Here is a 15,275-nt window from a genome sequence, read left to right on the forward strand (position 1 = left end):
TCTTCCTCACTTAATTGGAACAGCATCTTTAGCTCATCCTCATTACTTATACACAATCAGGGATGTAGCTGTGCTTTTTATACCTATCTATTGTTTCTAAGATAGTATCATTTTATTTATATTTTCTTTTAAAATATGTTTTAATATCTGGAAAAACAAATACCCATCTTTATTTTTTTCTTTTTAAAAAACTAACCAGTTTCACACATTCTGCCAAATTAACTTTAAAATCATTATCAAGTTCCAGAAATGATTTTATTGGGATAGAGACTGTAATTGTAATGAATATATATAGTTAGTTTGGGTTGAATAAACATATTTACAATGTTAAACTTTCCCAAATGCTGTTGTGTCTACTTTATGAAGTAGATTTTTAAAAAATTTAAAAATTATTATTCAATAAAGTTTTTAGATCTCTGCTTCTAGATTCTGTAGACTTTTTTTTAACCCCTCAATACCTTATATTTTTGTGAGCAGAATCTTTTCTTTCTGTTTTCTTAACAGTCACACAAATAATTGCTAGTCTCTTGTATTTCTCCTCCATGAGGACAGGGACTCGGGTCTATAGGCCATTTAAGATCATCTTTTTCCCCATTAATGTCAAAACTAAGAGTTCTGATAGAAGGTTTTTTATAGACTCAAATTTGTCTGAAGCTTCTGGGGATTTGGAGAACACCCTCTCGGAATCTCTCAGTACCCCTAGATGTGACAGCAAAATACAGCTGTCCTGAGCATCCTTCACTCATTTCCCGGTGCCGACAGTTGGCACTCACTTCTCTTTGGTTTTTCCTTAAAGGAGACCCAGACACCCCGGCCCCACTCTAGGATGTTCAGACTGAAAGCTCCCAGATGGTCTGTTTTACACTTCTGAGCATGTATCACGGCTACCAAGGATTTTGTAACAATGGTCACAAAATTAGGACTCCATAAAATAAATACCTGATTGGGACCACCAGGAAACCAAACTCATTTGGCGGTTCTCAACCCTGACTGAATAAAAAAAAAAAAAAAAAAGAATCATCTTTGGAAAATTTAAATACTACCAATGCCTTGGAGATGCTGTCAATCTGTCTGGGATTGGGCATCAGTACATTTCAACCCCTGGTCCCCTCCACTCCCTTGGAATTTGATTCTGATGTGCAGCCAGGGCTAAGACCCACTTCTTTAAATGGTGCCCAACTGATTCATCAAATGCTTATTTATATGCAACAGAAACAAATTATAGATGATTTAAGCAATAAAGGGGTTTATTTAAATGATATTTAAATAGATATCTTTGGCCTTTGGGAGAGCCGAAGAACCAGCCTTGATGTCTACATTCCAGTACCAGTTCCGCACATCACACCATAGAACTGACACAGCAATGACACACTGCCTGCTGCTGGGTATACACACCCAGAGACTCAGCTGGGTTTTGGGAGCCATTCTAACGAAAAAATAAAAATCATAAACAGAAAATTAGGCACCAAAGTAAATATTCATCATGAGAAAAAAAATCCCAATTTAATATCATTAAAGTTAAATATTTACACCTTATCTAAACCAAATTACCTCCCAAATGCCCCATATAAGCATCACGAAATTTAGAAATACTACATATTTTAATTTTTTGCCTGACACCACTCTACAACGTATTTTTCTCTCTTTCCTTCTTTCTCCCTTTCTCTCTTTCTTTCTTTTTCTTTCTCTCTCTCTCTCCCTCCCTCCCTCCCTCCCTCTCTCTCTCTCTCTCTCTCTTTCTTTCTTTTTTGAGACAGAGTCTTGCTCTGTCGCCCAGGCTGGAGTGCAGTGGTGCAATCTTGGCTCATTGCAACCTCTGCCTCCCAGGTTCAAGTGATTCTCCTGTCTCAGCCTCCCAAGTAGTTGGGATTACAGGCACACGCCACCATGCCCGGCTACTTTTTGTATTTTTAGTAGAGACAGGGTTTCACCATAATGGTCAGGCTGGTCTCAAACTCCTGACCTCAGGAGATCCACCTGCCTCAGCCTCCCAAAGTAGTGGAAATACAGGCATGAGCCACTGTGCCCGGCCTCAATGTATTTTTCAATTTTGCTTTTGGCTGTGTCTTAGTCAGCTTGGGCTGCTATAACAAAATGTCATAGACGAGGTGGATAAAACAACAGACATTTATTTCTCCCAATTCTGGAGGCTGGGAGTCAAAATTAGGGTATCAGCTTGGTCAAGCTTTGCCCCTCACAACCTCGTCTACACCAAGTTAATTTTCGAATGCCCACTTACAAATATAGTCACAACAGGGGGTTAGCTTCGATATATAAATTTGGGGAGGAGAAACAGTCAATAATAGGCTATGTAAGAATATGGTTATAAAATGTAATTTTATAATATTTTCTGTAGAAAGAATAGATAATTTGGTCTTTCTTTTAGCATGGTTTATCCAAATTTCTTTTTTAAGTAATCTTTTTAATATAGAATAGTTTTATACTTACAAAAAGTTGTGAAGATAGTACAAAGAGTTCTTTCATATTTCTTACCCAGTTTCCTCTGTTGTATATTTGTTACAATGAATGAACCAATATTGATAAATTATTATTAACTAAATTCCATATTTTAATTACATTTCCCTAGATGTTTTCTCATCTCCTTTTCTGTCCCAGGATCTCATTCAAGATAACATACTACATTTAATCATCCTATCTCCTTAGCCTCCTCCAGACTGTGCCACTTTCTCAGACTTTCTATGTTTTTGATGACCTTGACCGTTTTGAGGAGTGCTGGTCAGGTATTTTGTAGAACGTCCCTCCATTTGGGTTTGTCTGACATTTTTCTCTTGGTTAGACTGGGGTTATGGGCCTTTGGGAGGAAGGCCACAGAGGCAAAATGCCATTTTCATCCCATCATATTATATGCTGTCACTGATAATGTCAATCTTGATCATCTGTCCGAGATCCAAATTTGTTTTACATTAATTATGATTTAGAAAAGTCTCCTTTAACTTCATACTCACTATGGGCATTGTCATGTAAAGTTATAGGATTGTTGTTAAATTTGGAACAGCCTCTATCAAGTTTCATCTGCAATCTGAGCATCTAGAAGGGTTTTCCACAGACTAGCTTCTAGCGGCATGCATTTTGGATCTTGTTTCCCCTCCACTCCCCACGTAATTCCACAGCGTGGTACTCAGGACATATTTATATTGCAACTCAATTTCTGTCCCAGAACCTTCATATCATGAAGTTTGTGAATTTGGCAGAGTGGACAGTAGAAATTTCCTGGCAGCCATTCTGACCCCGGGGAGGCCAGCAGACTGTAGAAGTAATTAGGAACCACAGAAAAATGATGCCACACTGAACTCAAATGAAATGTATCCTAATGCATCTTCCCCTTAGTTTGTCCCCAAAAATGCCACAGCCACTCCAACACCACATGGCATGAAAGGAAGTGTGACAAATGGTACGTTGGAGTGGATGGAGACAATGATCAGCCTTAACAAATTACAGTTCAAATATCTTGCTTTTGCAGCTTTTATAAAAACATGTGAACACATTTCTGGAACACCCTCCTAGGCCTTGGAAGAGGCTTGTTATAGTAAGGCACCTCCAAATTTAAGTCATTAGATTAACCATTAATCTGGCTCTGCAAATGCCTTAGTGTATGCTGCAGATCCCCCGACCCTGAACCCAAGACGCTGCAGCTTGAAACACTAGCGCTGCTGTGTCTGGAAATCAGATATGGCTGCTGCTGCCCTAGAGAAGATTCTTCACTATGTCTGCTTCGGTTTGTCGCCACCTTTCAATTCAAAGTCTGGGGAGGGTGTTTTGCATTGGTTGAGCCTAAATCTTATGCCTTCACCCTAGCTGCGGGGGAGGCTGGGAATGTATCTGTTAATTTGAGCTTATAGAGTGAAGACAAGTTCTGCCTTCTAGTGTGGCAGCCCTCAAATCAAAGCAGAAAGTTTATTGTTTGTAGTTGCACTAAAAAAAAAGCATGAAATGATATAAAAGGAACTGATGAAAGTAGTTACCTGTGGGGGAGGGTAGTGGGAGGAGATTAGGAGCCAGACTTCTTAATGTGAGCATTTTCCTATCATTTTGAGTTTTAAAACATGTGCATATATTATCTAGTCAAAAATTAAAAATTTTAAGGGTGATATAATCATATTAACAAATGGCACAAATCTAAGTAACTTCTCTCTTAAATAAACATTCTGAGCAAGGATTAAAAACATTATACTACTAAGTGCGCTGCTATGCTTCCATCTCTGTTATTTAATGCCACCAAATCCATCAGGCCAATTTGCTTTCCTCTTTTCTTTGCCTATTTTGGCATCCTCCCAAATGGCTCATTTTCACAACATCCCCATGAATTGGCAGTGATTAGCCTTACTCGTAGGGGGAGAAATGGTATGGATTTCCCATACAATGCAAAATAACGTGACTCACTTTCTTGTCGGGAGATTTCAGAACAGTTCCTCACACACAAAGGAGGCTTTTCAGAACCAAACACTGCATTAGGTGCTGAGCTAAAGTGAAGCCAGTGAAGATTTGCTCATTGTCCAGAGATGAATCCTTAGGGTTTGTGAAGTTCTGGGGAAGGAGGCAGGGGAGATCACCATCCAAGGAGTGGAGTGGAAGATTTCATAAAGTGCTTCTGGAGCAATCCTAGTCTATCAGAAAGACCAAGGAGTCCTCTTTGAGAAGAGAAAGCCCTTGATCGGGAAGATAAAGAAAGGACCCAGCTAGAAGTGATGTTCAAAATATTTAACCACTTGTATGGGATGGACCTGACCAATCATAACCTGACAGGTTTCAAAGCTTCAGAGAAGTCTAGAATCCCTGGTGACCCAGAGAAAGTGATCAGGAATAGCGCCGAGAAAGCTGGAAACACACCTGATACGAAGGTCATGGTTGGAGTCTGTTCTGGTTAGGAGGTAGAGAGACAACCGGATCCTAAGTACTAATTCACTATTTATTACAGAGGTTGTGTTGGCTACAGTCTCTGCTAAAGTCTTCCTCCATCTCTCTCTCCCTCCCTCCCTCTCTTTCTCTTTCTTTCTTTCTTTCCTTCCTTCTTTCCTTTCTTTTCTTTTTTTTTGACAGGGTCTCCCAGGCTGGAGTGCAGTGGTGCAGTCTTGGCTCACTGCAACCTCCACCTCCCAGGTTCAAGCGATTCTCCTGCTTCAGCCTTCCCAAGCAACCGGGATTACAGGTGTAAGCTACAGTGCCCAGATAATTTTTTGTATTTTTAGTAGAGATGGGGTTTCGCCATGTGGCCAGGCTGGTCTCGAACTCCTGGCCTCAAGTGATCCACCCGCCTCGGCCTCCCAAAGTGCTGGGATTACAGGCTTGAGCCACCACACACAGCCCTGAAGTCTTTCTAGAAGGATTCTCTACCTTATTTTTGTCCTAGAGATACTCAATACTCAGTAATCTCATCCTGATCCAATATGGCCTACCCTGAGGAATGGAGGAAGAGCTTGGTTCTGGATTGGACTCTTCTGGCAAGGCAGGCATGACAGCAGACCTTGCTATTCATGAGCTTATGAATAATCTTGAGGAACCTTGAGCTCACCTGTGGTCACTCCTTCTTCCCACCCCAAGGAGAAGAGAAGCTTGTCTTCTTGGATGCAGTTGGGAGCCTACAGCCTACTCCCACACCCAGGCCTCTGTGGCTGTCCAAAGTCCACGTGTCCCCAAGACCATCCTCACTTAGGGAGGACATCGGCACATTATGGGTGTCAGTCATTCTAGATATAACTATCTTCTTTATGACCAGGTCAAGCTATATATAGCTTAGAAATTTTCAGGTGCTCGATTAGTAATCACAACCAATGTGATTCAAGCATCTATCTGCTTGGATTTTTTTAAAAAGCGTTTTCAGTCTTCCCAGTCCTGGATATTTTAAGCAGAAGGACCCATCCAAGCATCATAGGATAAGCACCCAAATCAGAACAAGCTCCCGGTATCTCAGCCTTAGGTACAGCTCCTTTCTCATTACTGCCCATCTTCCCTGACCAGACTTTGAGCCTTTATCCCCTGTAATGATCCTGAGATTGCCCCTTGGATACAAGGACAGTTTCATTTTGGTCTGATATTCTGCCACAGATTTTATCCTCTGATCTGCCCTGGGAATAGATCTCCCTGATCAAGAAGGACTCCTGTGCAGTAAATAATTCACCTTGTCCAAAAGAGGTTTGACTTTTGCCCTCAGCACATGAGAGGTAACTTCTAAGCCCTTGAAATGTTTCTGAGGCAGGAGAATGGTGTGAACCTAGGAGGCAGAGCTTGCAGTGAGCTGAGATCACGCCACTGCACTTCAGCCTATACGGTAGAGCGAGACTCCATCTCAAAAAAAAAAAAAAAGAAAAAAAGAATGCCTTTGTTTATATGGGGGGCTTGGGATAGCCCAAAGGGTCTATGTTATCAGTGTGATTTATGGTGGGGACTTTGAACCACACAGTATCAACCTGACCTCTGGAAGTGCTGGTGACCAAGGTCAGCCCAGCAGATGGTCAATCATGTCTACATGAACAAGTCCCAATAAAAACTGTGCACACCAAGACTCTGGTGAGTTTTTCCTGGTTAATAATACTCTGTGCATGATGTCAAATGTTGTATCTGAGAGGTGCTCTCTGCACGACTCATGTTTAATGACTTCTAAAATCTGACCTATACGCCTCTTCCCTTGGAGGATTTTAATCTGTATCCTTTCATGAGTAATAAAGCATAACCATGAATATAATGACTTTTCTGAGTTCTGTGCATCTTGCTAGCAAATTATTGAATCTGAGATGGTCCTGGGGACCTTCAATTTGTTGTTGGTGTCAGAAGTGAGGAGGATCTTGTAGACACCCGAACCTTGCAACCTTCAAAGTAGAATCCCAGCATCAACTCACCTGGCCAGAACTCCCATGAAAAGCGATTAGCAATCTTCATCCTAGAACCTGGGGACATTCTGTTTTTCCTCCTTTTCTGGTCAACCGGTCTCTTCTCAGCCGCTGCACACTTAGAACTGTCTGACCTCCTAGTTTCCCTTTGGAGCCTTTCCTACCTCATCCCCAAACCAGGTTAAACCCTCCCACTTGCTGTTTATCCTCTTCTAGAGGTATCTCCCTTTTCTGCATCACATGTGCCTCTTATCAGGCACATACCCCAGGTTCATACCTGCCCAAATGAGGTCCTCCTTCTGTCAGTCAATTCCTGAATTATCAAAGCTCACCACATCTTCTGAGCTGGCATTTCCATATCATATCAGTCTGCTGAAAATAAATTCCAATATACAGACACAAGGAGATCCAGTTAAAAGAGCCCAGGAAATTCTCTATTTATTACAGAATGACAAGTAGAGGTCTTGATGTAAACACAGAAAAGCAGGAGGCCCCGGAATCTCACAGAAAGAAATAACATGAGAACTGGGAAGGACAGTTCTGCAGCTTTCATAAGACAAATCCATCAAACACAAGAGAGAAAATTAGATTTCCTATTCTGCTTTTTCAATAGTGATCCAATTAATACTTGAGCTAAATACCATCTACAATAGTATCATGTTTCTTTAAATCCCAGATTAAATGTTGGGGAAGTACAATAAAAACACAGTAATTTGGATCAATTGGTAAAGAGTTCAATATGAGTTAATGAAAGTTAGAATTGCAGAATATAGTGGAAGAAACACAATAAAATTACTTCCAAATATTTACATAGATTTTTAAGAAACAAGTAACCACGTAGAAGTCTTATGGGTCGATTATAATAAGTAGACAATTTTCATGTGCCAGTTCACATTATTTTAATCCAATCAGTGCTACTCAAGTGCTTTAATAATGTGAAAAATAGTTTCCATTCTTAATCAGATCAAATATTTTCCTTCCAAGGCATCTGAGATTGTGTTTAGTAAATTTGTATAAATGGTAATTCTCATCTCTCATGAAGCCAAATTTGAGGGAGGTGGGATGGGAGGAAGGCGTAAGTTGATATGGAATTACTTGATTAGAATGAGTTGGCATATTACAGATCTATAACATCGAGAGGGCTTGTTTTTCATGGATAAAAGTAGATTCATACTAACAAATGTGTGGTCCAAGAAAGTACTATTAATACTTCATTTCATTTATTTATGTATTCATTCACACATTGATTTGTTCAGCAAACATTTCTTTAAGACTTATTTCAGGCCCCATATTTGGTTTTGGTGATCAAAGATACGCAAAACACTATTTCTGCCCTCAAGGTATTTGCAGTCCGCTAGGACTCTTCAAATGACAACAATTCCATGTGGCAAATAGCTCCTGGTGGGTTCTCAGAGAGCACGGAGTGAAGGACACTCCCCTTCTTCCTGAGTGTAGAGTTCAATAATTCCCAGCCTCCTCTGAGGTTACATGTGGCCACATGACTCACTTCTCCCAATGGCATGTAGACAGAAGTCATGTCTACCTCTGCTGGGTCTAGGCTTAGGAGATGGGCATACCTCCTGCCTCTTTTCCCCTTGTAACTGGGGCAAAATAGTCCAACATTGACCACAGATGAGGACAATGCCATTGGGTCTAGAGGATGATGCAGCAAAGACTTGACAACCTGGAAGAAATTGAGTCCCTGCCCACAAGCCTGGCACTCTTGAATGGGCAGATGGAACAGAACTGCCCACGAACCTGGCCCACTCACTTTAGAACTGTTACTTGAGGAGGAGGAGAAACAGCTATAATTTTAAAACCACTTTATGATGGGGTCTTTTTATTCATTTTTATTATGAAAATGTTCACACATATAGAAAAGCTAAAAAAAATTGTACAATAGACATTTATATATCCACAGCTTAAATTATACCATTAAAATTTTACTGCACTTTCCTTTTTAAAATTATAGACCTACCTATTTTTCCACCCATCTATTCACTCATCGGTCCTTCTTAATTTTTGAACAAAATTCAAAGTATATTGCAGACCTCTCTACATTTCAACCTAAATACTTTGGCATGCAAATTATTAACTAGACTTTTTCTTCTGATGAAAAAACTTACATACAATGAAATGCATAAATCTTAAGTGTGTAGTTGTTAAGCTTTGACAAATATTACACCCACATAACCCAAACCACTATCAAGATCAAGATCATTCAATTTCCCCAGAAGTTCTATTAGGGTATTTCTGTTACAGCAGCTTAGCTTTACCTTAAATCATATACAGAGTCATAATATTAATAATAGTTGGAAGAGCTGAACATCTTTTATGTGTCAGGGATTATATAATGCATATTTTATTTTTCACAGTAAAGTCATGGTGTAGGTATGATTAGCTCTGTCATATTGATAAGAAAAATGAGGTTTAAGAAATTGCCCATGTTCACTCAGCTAGTAAGTGGCAGAGACGAGCTCTGCGTCTAGATCCCACTGATTATAACACCTGGCATCTTTCCACTACTCTCTTTGACTGACTCTGCCTGAGGGCTTCAGGGGGAGCTTAGCTGCACAAAGGAAGAATATTTAAGCTACATCTTGAGCCTCAACCCTGGAAGATTGAGCTGAATCCACTTATCAGAAGGACAAAGCAGGGAAGGGCTTTCCATGCAGAAGAAACATCACATCCAAAGCAAAGAAGGATGAGAGTGTAGCATTTGAACAATTGCTGATGTCTCCATCTGCTCAGAGCTTAGAGTAATAATGTAGGGGCAGCAGAAGATGAGAGTTAAAAACTGACCAAGATACTAATGCTTTGCTAAGTGGATTGGATTTGATCCTACAGGCAGTGAAGAGCCATCAAAAGGATTTAAGCAGGGAAGTGACGTAATTAGATTTGCAATTTACAATGCAACTTAGAATGCTGTTGATGCAGAAAAATGGTATTAGAAAGAGACAGGGGCTAAAGAAACCAATGATGAAACAGGTGAAGTAGTCCTTCGGCTTGAGGATCCAAATAGAGCAGTTACTATGGAGACCATGAGCACAAGCTGGAAGACAGGTCAGCTGGTGATTCCCACTCCCAGGACAAGCTTCCATTTTTTCTGTATGTGCTCTAGTTAAGAAATCTTTAAAGGCCAGGTGCGGTGGCTCACGCCTGTAATCCCAGCACTTCGGGAGGCCTAGGCAGGTGGATCATGAGGTCAGGAGATCCAGACCAGCCTGGCCAATATGGTGAAACCCCGCCTCTACTAAAAATACAAAAATTAGCCGGGTGTGGTGGCATGCACCTGTAGTCCCAGCTACTCAGGAGGCTGAGGCAGGAGAATCACTTGAACCCGGGAGATGGAGGTTGCAGTGAGCCGAGACTGTGCCACTGCACTCCAGCCTGCGTGACAGAGTAAGATTCCGTCTCAAAAAAAAAAAGAAAAGAAATCTTTTCCATTTATTATAGTGGTGGGGACTGCTATTGCCTCCCACAATATCTTTCACTCCCTTCTATAGTAATAAAAGTTTCAGCTTGATCAATCCAGTCAAAAACTAAGTTATCCAGCCTCTCTTGGGGCTAAATATGACTAATTGTATGGTCAGGTTCAAGCCCACTGGGATGTGAGGAAAACAGTGTGTGCAATTTCTAGGGTGTTCCTATAAAAGGAAAGGGGCATACACTGCATTCCTTCCTCTTCCCTCTCTCCTGGGCTGGAATGTGGAGGTGGTGGAGAGTCACCTTTGATCATTTGTTCAAGAAGAAGCCTGTACAGATGGTAAGGCAACAAGATGATAAGAGCCTGGGTCCACACAGAGTTCACCTGCGACCCTGAGCCTCTTGCCAGGACTTTTTCAAAGGGAAGAAACCTTTATCTCATTTAAGCCATTGTATTATGGAAAAATTTTGTTATAGAAGTCCAACGTGTAGCAATAAAATTCTTCAGAGTAGTAAAGGAGATGGAATCTCTCATGCAGGTTCTGACCTGGATGGCTCCCTAAGTGTAAGACATGGTGGGAGACTTTGTGGCAAGAATAGCTGTCCTGGGACTTAGAAAGATCGGGATTTGTACACCAGCATGCCACTGGCTAAATGGCCTCGAGTGTATTATTTTACCTCTCTGGACCTGTGAGTTTTTTCTTGTTGCTGTTTCTTTGTTTCCTTCTATAGGATGGGGAAAATGGTAGTGCTATTACAAAAAGTCGAGATGGTATTTACAAAAGTCTGCACCTTAGTCCCTGGCACATGGTGGGCCTCCATAGTGGCAGCCATTGTCATTATGAATAACTCTGGGTGAAGTTGGCAGGGGCAGCTAGCTCACCAGGGAGGGGCATCCCAGGAACTTGAGCATATAGATGCACTTCTCTCTCCATTCTGCATCATACTTGCTCTTTGATTTTTCAACGCTTTTTTTTTTTTTTGTCGACAGAGTCTCCCTCTGTCACCAGGCTGGAGTGCAGTGGCACGATCTTGGGTCACTGTAACCTCCGCCTCCTAGGTTCAAGCGATTCTCCTGCCTCAGCCTCCTGAGTAGCTGGGACTACAGGCACATGCCACCATGCCCAGCTTATTTTTGTATTTTTAGTAAAGATGGCGTTTCACGATGTTGGCCAGGATGGTCTTGATCTCTTGACCTCATGATCCGCCTGCCTCGGCCTCCCAAAGTGCTGGGATTATAGGCGTGAGCCACTGCAACTGGCCTCAATGCTTTTATTTCTTTTTGCCGTCTCCATAAGAGAGTAGGATTTGTACTCCTCTCTTATGAGTCTCACGTTTTAATTGCAGTCTTGTTCCTAGCAAGATAGGCTATCTTGGACAAGATCAATGAGGTGTGTGATCATCTGAACATTCAGGAGTTCTGCGAGACCAATAGCCCTGGTTTGGAGTTCTTCAGTTTGGAAACTGAGCTGCTTCCTCAGTCAGATTTATTGCACATGTCAAGAAGCAATTGACTCCATACCAGCTTCTTTTCACCCTTGTAAGGGCCATGGTTCAAACTGATGGGACTGTTCTTATCAATCCCGCAACCCTGACTAATCGGGGGAAACTTCTTGACTCATAAGCTACAAGGAAGAAAAAGGGAAACAAAGTTTTCCAGGAGGCCAATGGGTGAATGTCTTTTCCTTCTGGGAAGTGTTGCTCTGTATTCCTGCTCTAGAAAAAAATCACCTTGGTAAGTAAGAGTTCTTCCTCTCTTTAACTTTCTGTAAACAGACCTTAGACCAGTGAACTTCATGCTCACAGTATATCAGAGTCACCTGGAAAGCTTTTGAGAAAACTCAGATCCCTGCACCCTATTGGCCAAGAAATTGAGACTCGATTGATCTGTGGAGGGGCTCAGGAAATGGTATTTTGAGAGAAGGACTCAAGTCAGTTTTTATAGACAGTATTTTTGATAGAGTGCATGGGCTTGATCCTTGGTTAACAGTTTTTATGGTGATTGGCACTCAAACAACATTTCTGATGGACAGAATGGGACTCCCATGCCTTGCCCTGGCATCTGGAAAGCTCAGAGCTCCTGTTCCATGAGCGCTGCTGCTGCACCTCCACCTGCACCCCCACTTCACTAATGTGGAGGGATTTTCAACCTATTTTAGAAGCAGAGGCCTATTAATGTGAAGGCCACTGAGTAGCCTTGAAGTCAGAGTTTCCATCCAGATAAACGTCTAAAAATTTTCAACCTGAGATTATTTTCCTGACCACAAGAAGAAGGAAGACATAATTTTTATGGTTGACTTGAGAGAGGCAGACTGCCTGCCCCACCCTCTCCTCTCCTTCCAAACTGATCTTTGTTTTTGGTGTCATTTGGCTCTTGGTGGGAGGAGGGGGGAGGAAACTCTTTCCCAGGCGAGAATATAAGCACCCCATCTCTTGCAAGGAGCAAGTGCATTTTGGAAGAAGAGCCTCCTTCCCCTCCAGGGAAGACTGTGGGAATGTGAGCCCCTATCTTTTTTTTTTTTTTTGGTAATTCCTGTGGTCTTTGATTTATTCTCCAATTCTAATAGACAACCAAGGACTCTGGAATTGGCTGCAAAATCAACTGTGGGAGAGGAGATGAGAGCTTTTGTGTAGAGAGGTAGAAGTGGAAGAAGCCAGAAGGAAGGGAGTTGAAGAGATTCCAAACACATGGCCACTCCAAAGCTGCAGGGCACTGTCCTAGTGTCCACTAGCCACTCTGCAGCAAGGGCCATGGTCAGCTGACTGCTCCAGCTGCATGGGATGCGAATGGTCCATCAACTGCCCATGTCCTTGCTCAGGGCTCACACTCTTCTGTCACCTCCCTACAAGTGGGCTCTTCACTGAGCACCATTCTTGTGGCTACAAACCCCCAAGAGGGGAGGTGATGACTGACCAGGATCTCCCAGCTCCATGATGGGGTCACCTTCTCCAAAGTCCCCAGCTCTCATTCCAAGAAAACTGTAAGATTGAAGATAGTCAGAATACCTGGTATCCAGGTTCCCTAGGGCTGCCATGGCAAAGGTACCACAACCTGGGGGGCTTAGACCAACAGAAGTCTACTGCCTCCTGGTTCTGGAGGCCAGAAGGCCAAAATCAAATCGTGAGGAGGGCCATGGACTCTCTGAAACCTGTAGGGGAAGGGTCCTTCCCTGCCTCTTCCAGCTTTTGGTAGCTCCAGACATTGGCTTGCAGCAGCCTCACCCTAATCTCTGTCTCCATCCTTACGTGGCTTTCTCCCTGCACCTCTGTGTCTTTTAAAAAGAAAAACAGTCATATTGGATGAGGAGCCCACTCTGCTCCAGGATGATCTCACCTTAACTAATTGCATTTGCAGTGACCCAATTTCCAAATAAGGTCACATTCTAAGATATTGAGGGTTAGGGCTTCAAATACCATTTTTTGGCAGGCAGGATGTAGTAGCCTGTTTCCACGCCACTGATAAAGACATACTTGAGACTGGACAATTTACAAAAGAAAGAGGTTTAATGGACTTACAGTTCCACGTGGCTGGGGAAGCCTCACCATCATGGCGGGAGGCAAGGAGGAGCAAGCAATGTCTTACATGGATGGCAGCAGGCAAAGAGAGAGAGCTTGTGCACGGAAACTACCCCTTATAAAGCCATCAGATTTCATGAGACTTATTCACTATCATGAGAACAGCACGGGAAAGATCTGCCCCATGATTCAATTACCTCCCACCAGGTCCCTCCCACAACATGTGAGAATTCAAGATGAGATTTGGGTGGGGACAGAGCCAAACCATGTCAGAGGGAGGCACAATTTAACCCAGAACACTTGGGATGATGAGGAGTATGAATTGGAAATGCCTGAGCCCCCTAAACTGGGCTAAGGAGACAATCCCTCCCTCTCTCCTACCCTTCCTCCTCTCCCTCCCTTTTTTCCCTTCCTCCCTTCCTCTGCTCCCTCCCTTCCTTCCTTCCCCTCTTCCTTCCTTCCCTCCCTCCCTTCCTTCCTTCCCTTACCCCTTCCTCTTATCCTTTCCCTTTCTTCTTTCCCTCCCTCTCTCCTGTCCCCTCTCTTCCTTCTTTCCATTACTCCTGCCCCCATGTCCTCTTCCTCTTCATCCGTCCATCTCCTTAGAAGTCTGCCAGTGAGGTGCACAGATGAGGAATGTCAGGCTGCCCAGGATGGCACCAGCCAGCTGACTGCTTGCAAGTGGCTCCATGGGCCCTAGAGAAGGGAGGAGGCCAGCCTCCTCAATCTGAATGCCCTTCTGCTTTATGAGCCTTGCCTCTGCTGCCATTTTTAGCAGCAGCTTAACTTGCAGGGATACTGCCCTGGTCCTCAGCTGCCATCCCAGACCTGCAGGCGATGCCTGGGCGCTCCCTCCCTGCTGTCACGGGACACTCACCACCCGCTGATAGCCAGCCTGCTTTTTTGACATTGTGAGGCATCTGCCTGGACAGCCAAGGACAATGCTGCAGTTTCCGTGGAAACCTGAGTGCCTGTAAGGACTCTAGTGGGGACTCTAATCCACCACTGGGCAGGCTCTGGGAGAGGCTAGAGAATGGTGGTCAACCACCTGAGTGAGGTCTGTCTGATCTGTGACCCGAGGGATGTCACTCACTCTGCAGCAAGGGGCCCTCTCTGGGCCTCAGCTTGCTTCTCCAGTGAGAAATTGCCAAGCCTGGCCACCTGCCTGAAATGAGGGTAAGAGGAGACAGAAGCAGCACGAACACAAACTGACACTTAAAGGGATTATCTTGTCAGTTGCATGGGACTTTCTTTTGCTGTCCATGGAGATAGCTGTAGGAAGAGGGATGGAGAGGTGGAGGAGGGAGTGGGGCCTGATTCTTTGATGTAGAGAGAGGTACAAGAAGAAGTAGAAGGCTTGGTTTCGATAAGAGGCATTTTAGATTTGGCCATCCCAGGGGCCCAGATGATGCAGCAGTGGAGGAAGCCAATCTTGGACTCCCTCTTCTCCTCAATTCTTCCCTGGGTCATGGTGCAGCTCAGGACCTC

The 15,275-nt window shown here is 43.1% G+C and overlaps 1 long non-coding RNA gene across 1 annotated transcript in view; it reads right to left on the bottom strand.

The window, feature by feature from the left end:
- Nucleotides 1-7,122: 7,122 nt before the first annotated feature.
- The window catches only part of LOC107970122 (uncharacterized), a 160,081-nt gene continuing 151,928 nt past the window's right edge, over nt 7,123-15,275 (bottom strand). The window contains exon 3 of the long non-coding RNA XR_010154420.1: nt 7,123-7,217. This is a non-coding gene — a long non-coding RNA (uncharacterized LOC107970122). The remainder of the gene's footprint in view (nt 7,218-15,275) is intronic.

The sequence above is a fragment of the Pan troglodytes genome, chromosome 22 (assembly GCF_028858775.2).
Source record: "Pan troglodytes isolate AG18354 chromosome 22, NHGRI_mPanTro3-v2.0_pri, whole genome shotgun sequence".
In the NCBI taxonomy this organism is placed as follows: Eukaryota; Metazoa; Chordata; class Mammalia; order Primates; family Hominidae; genus Pan; species Pan troglodytes.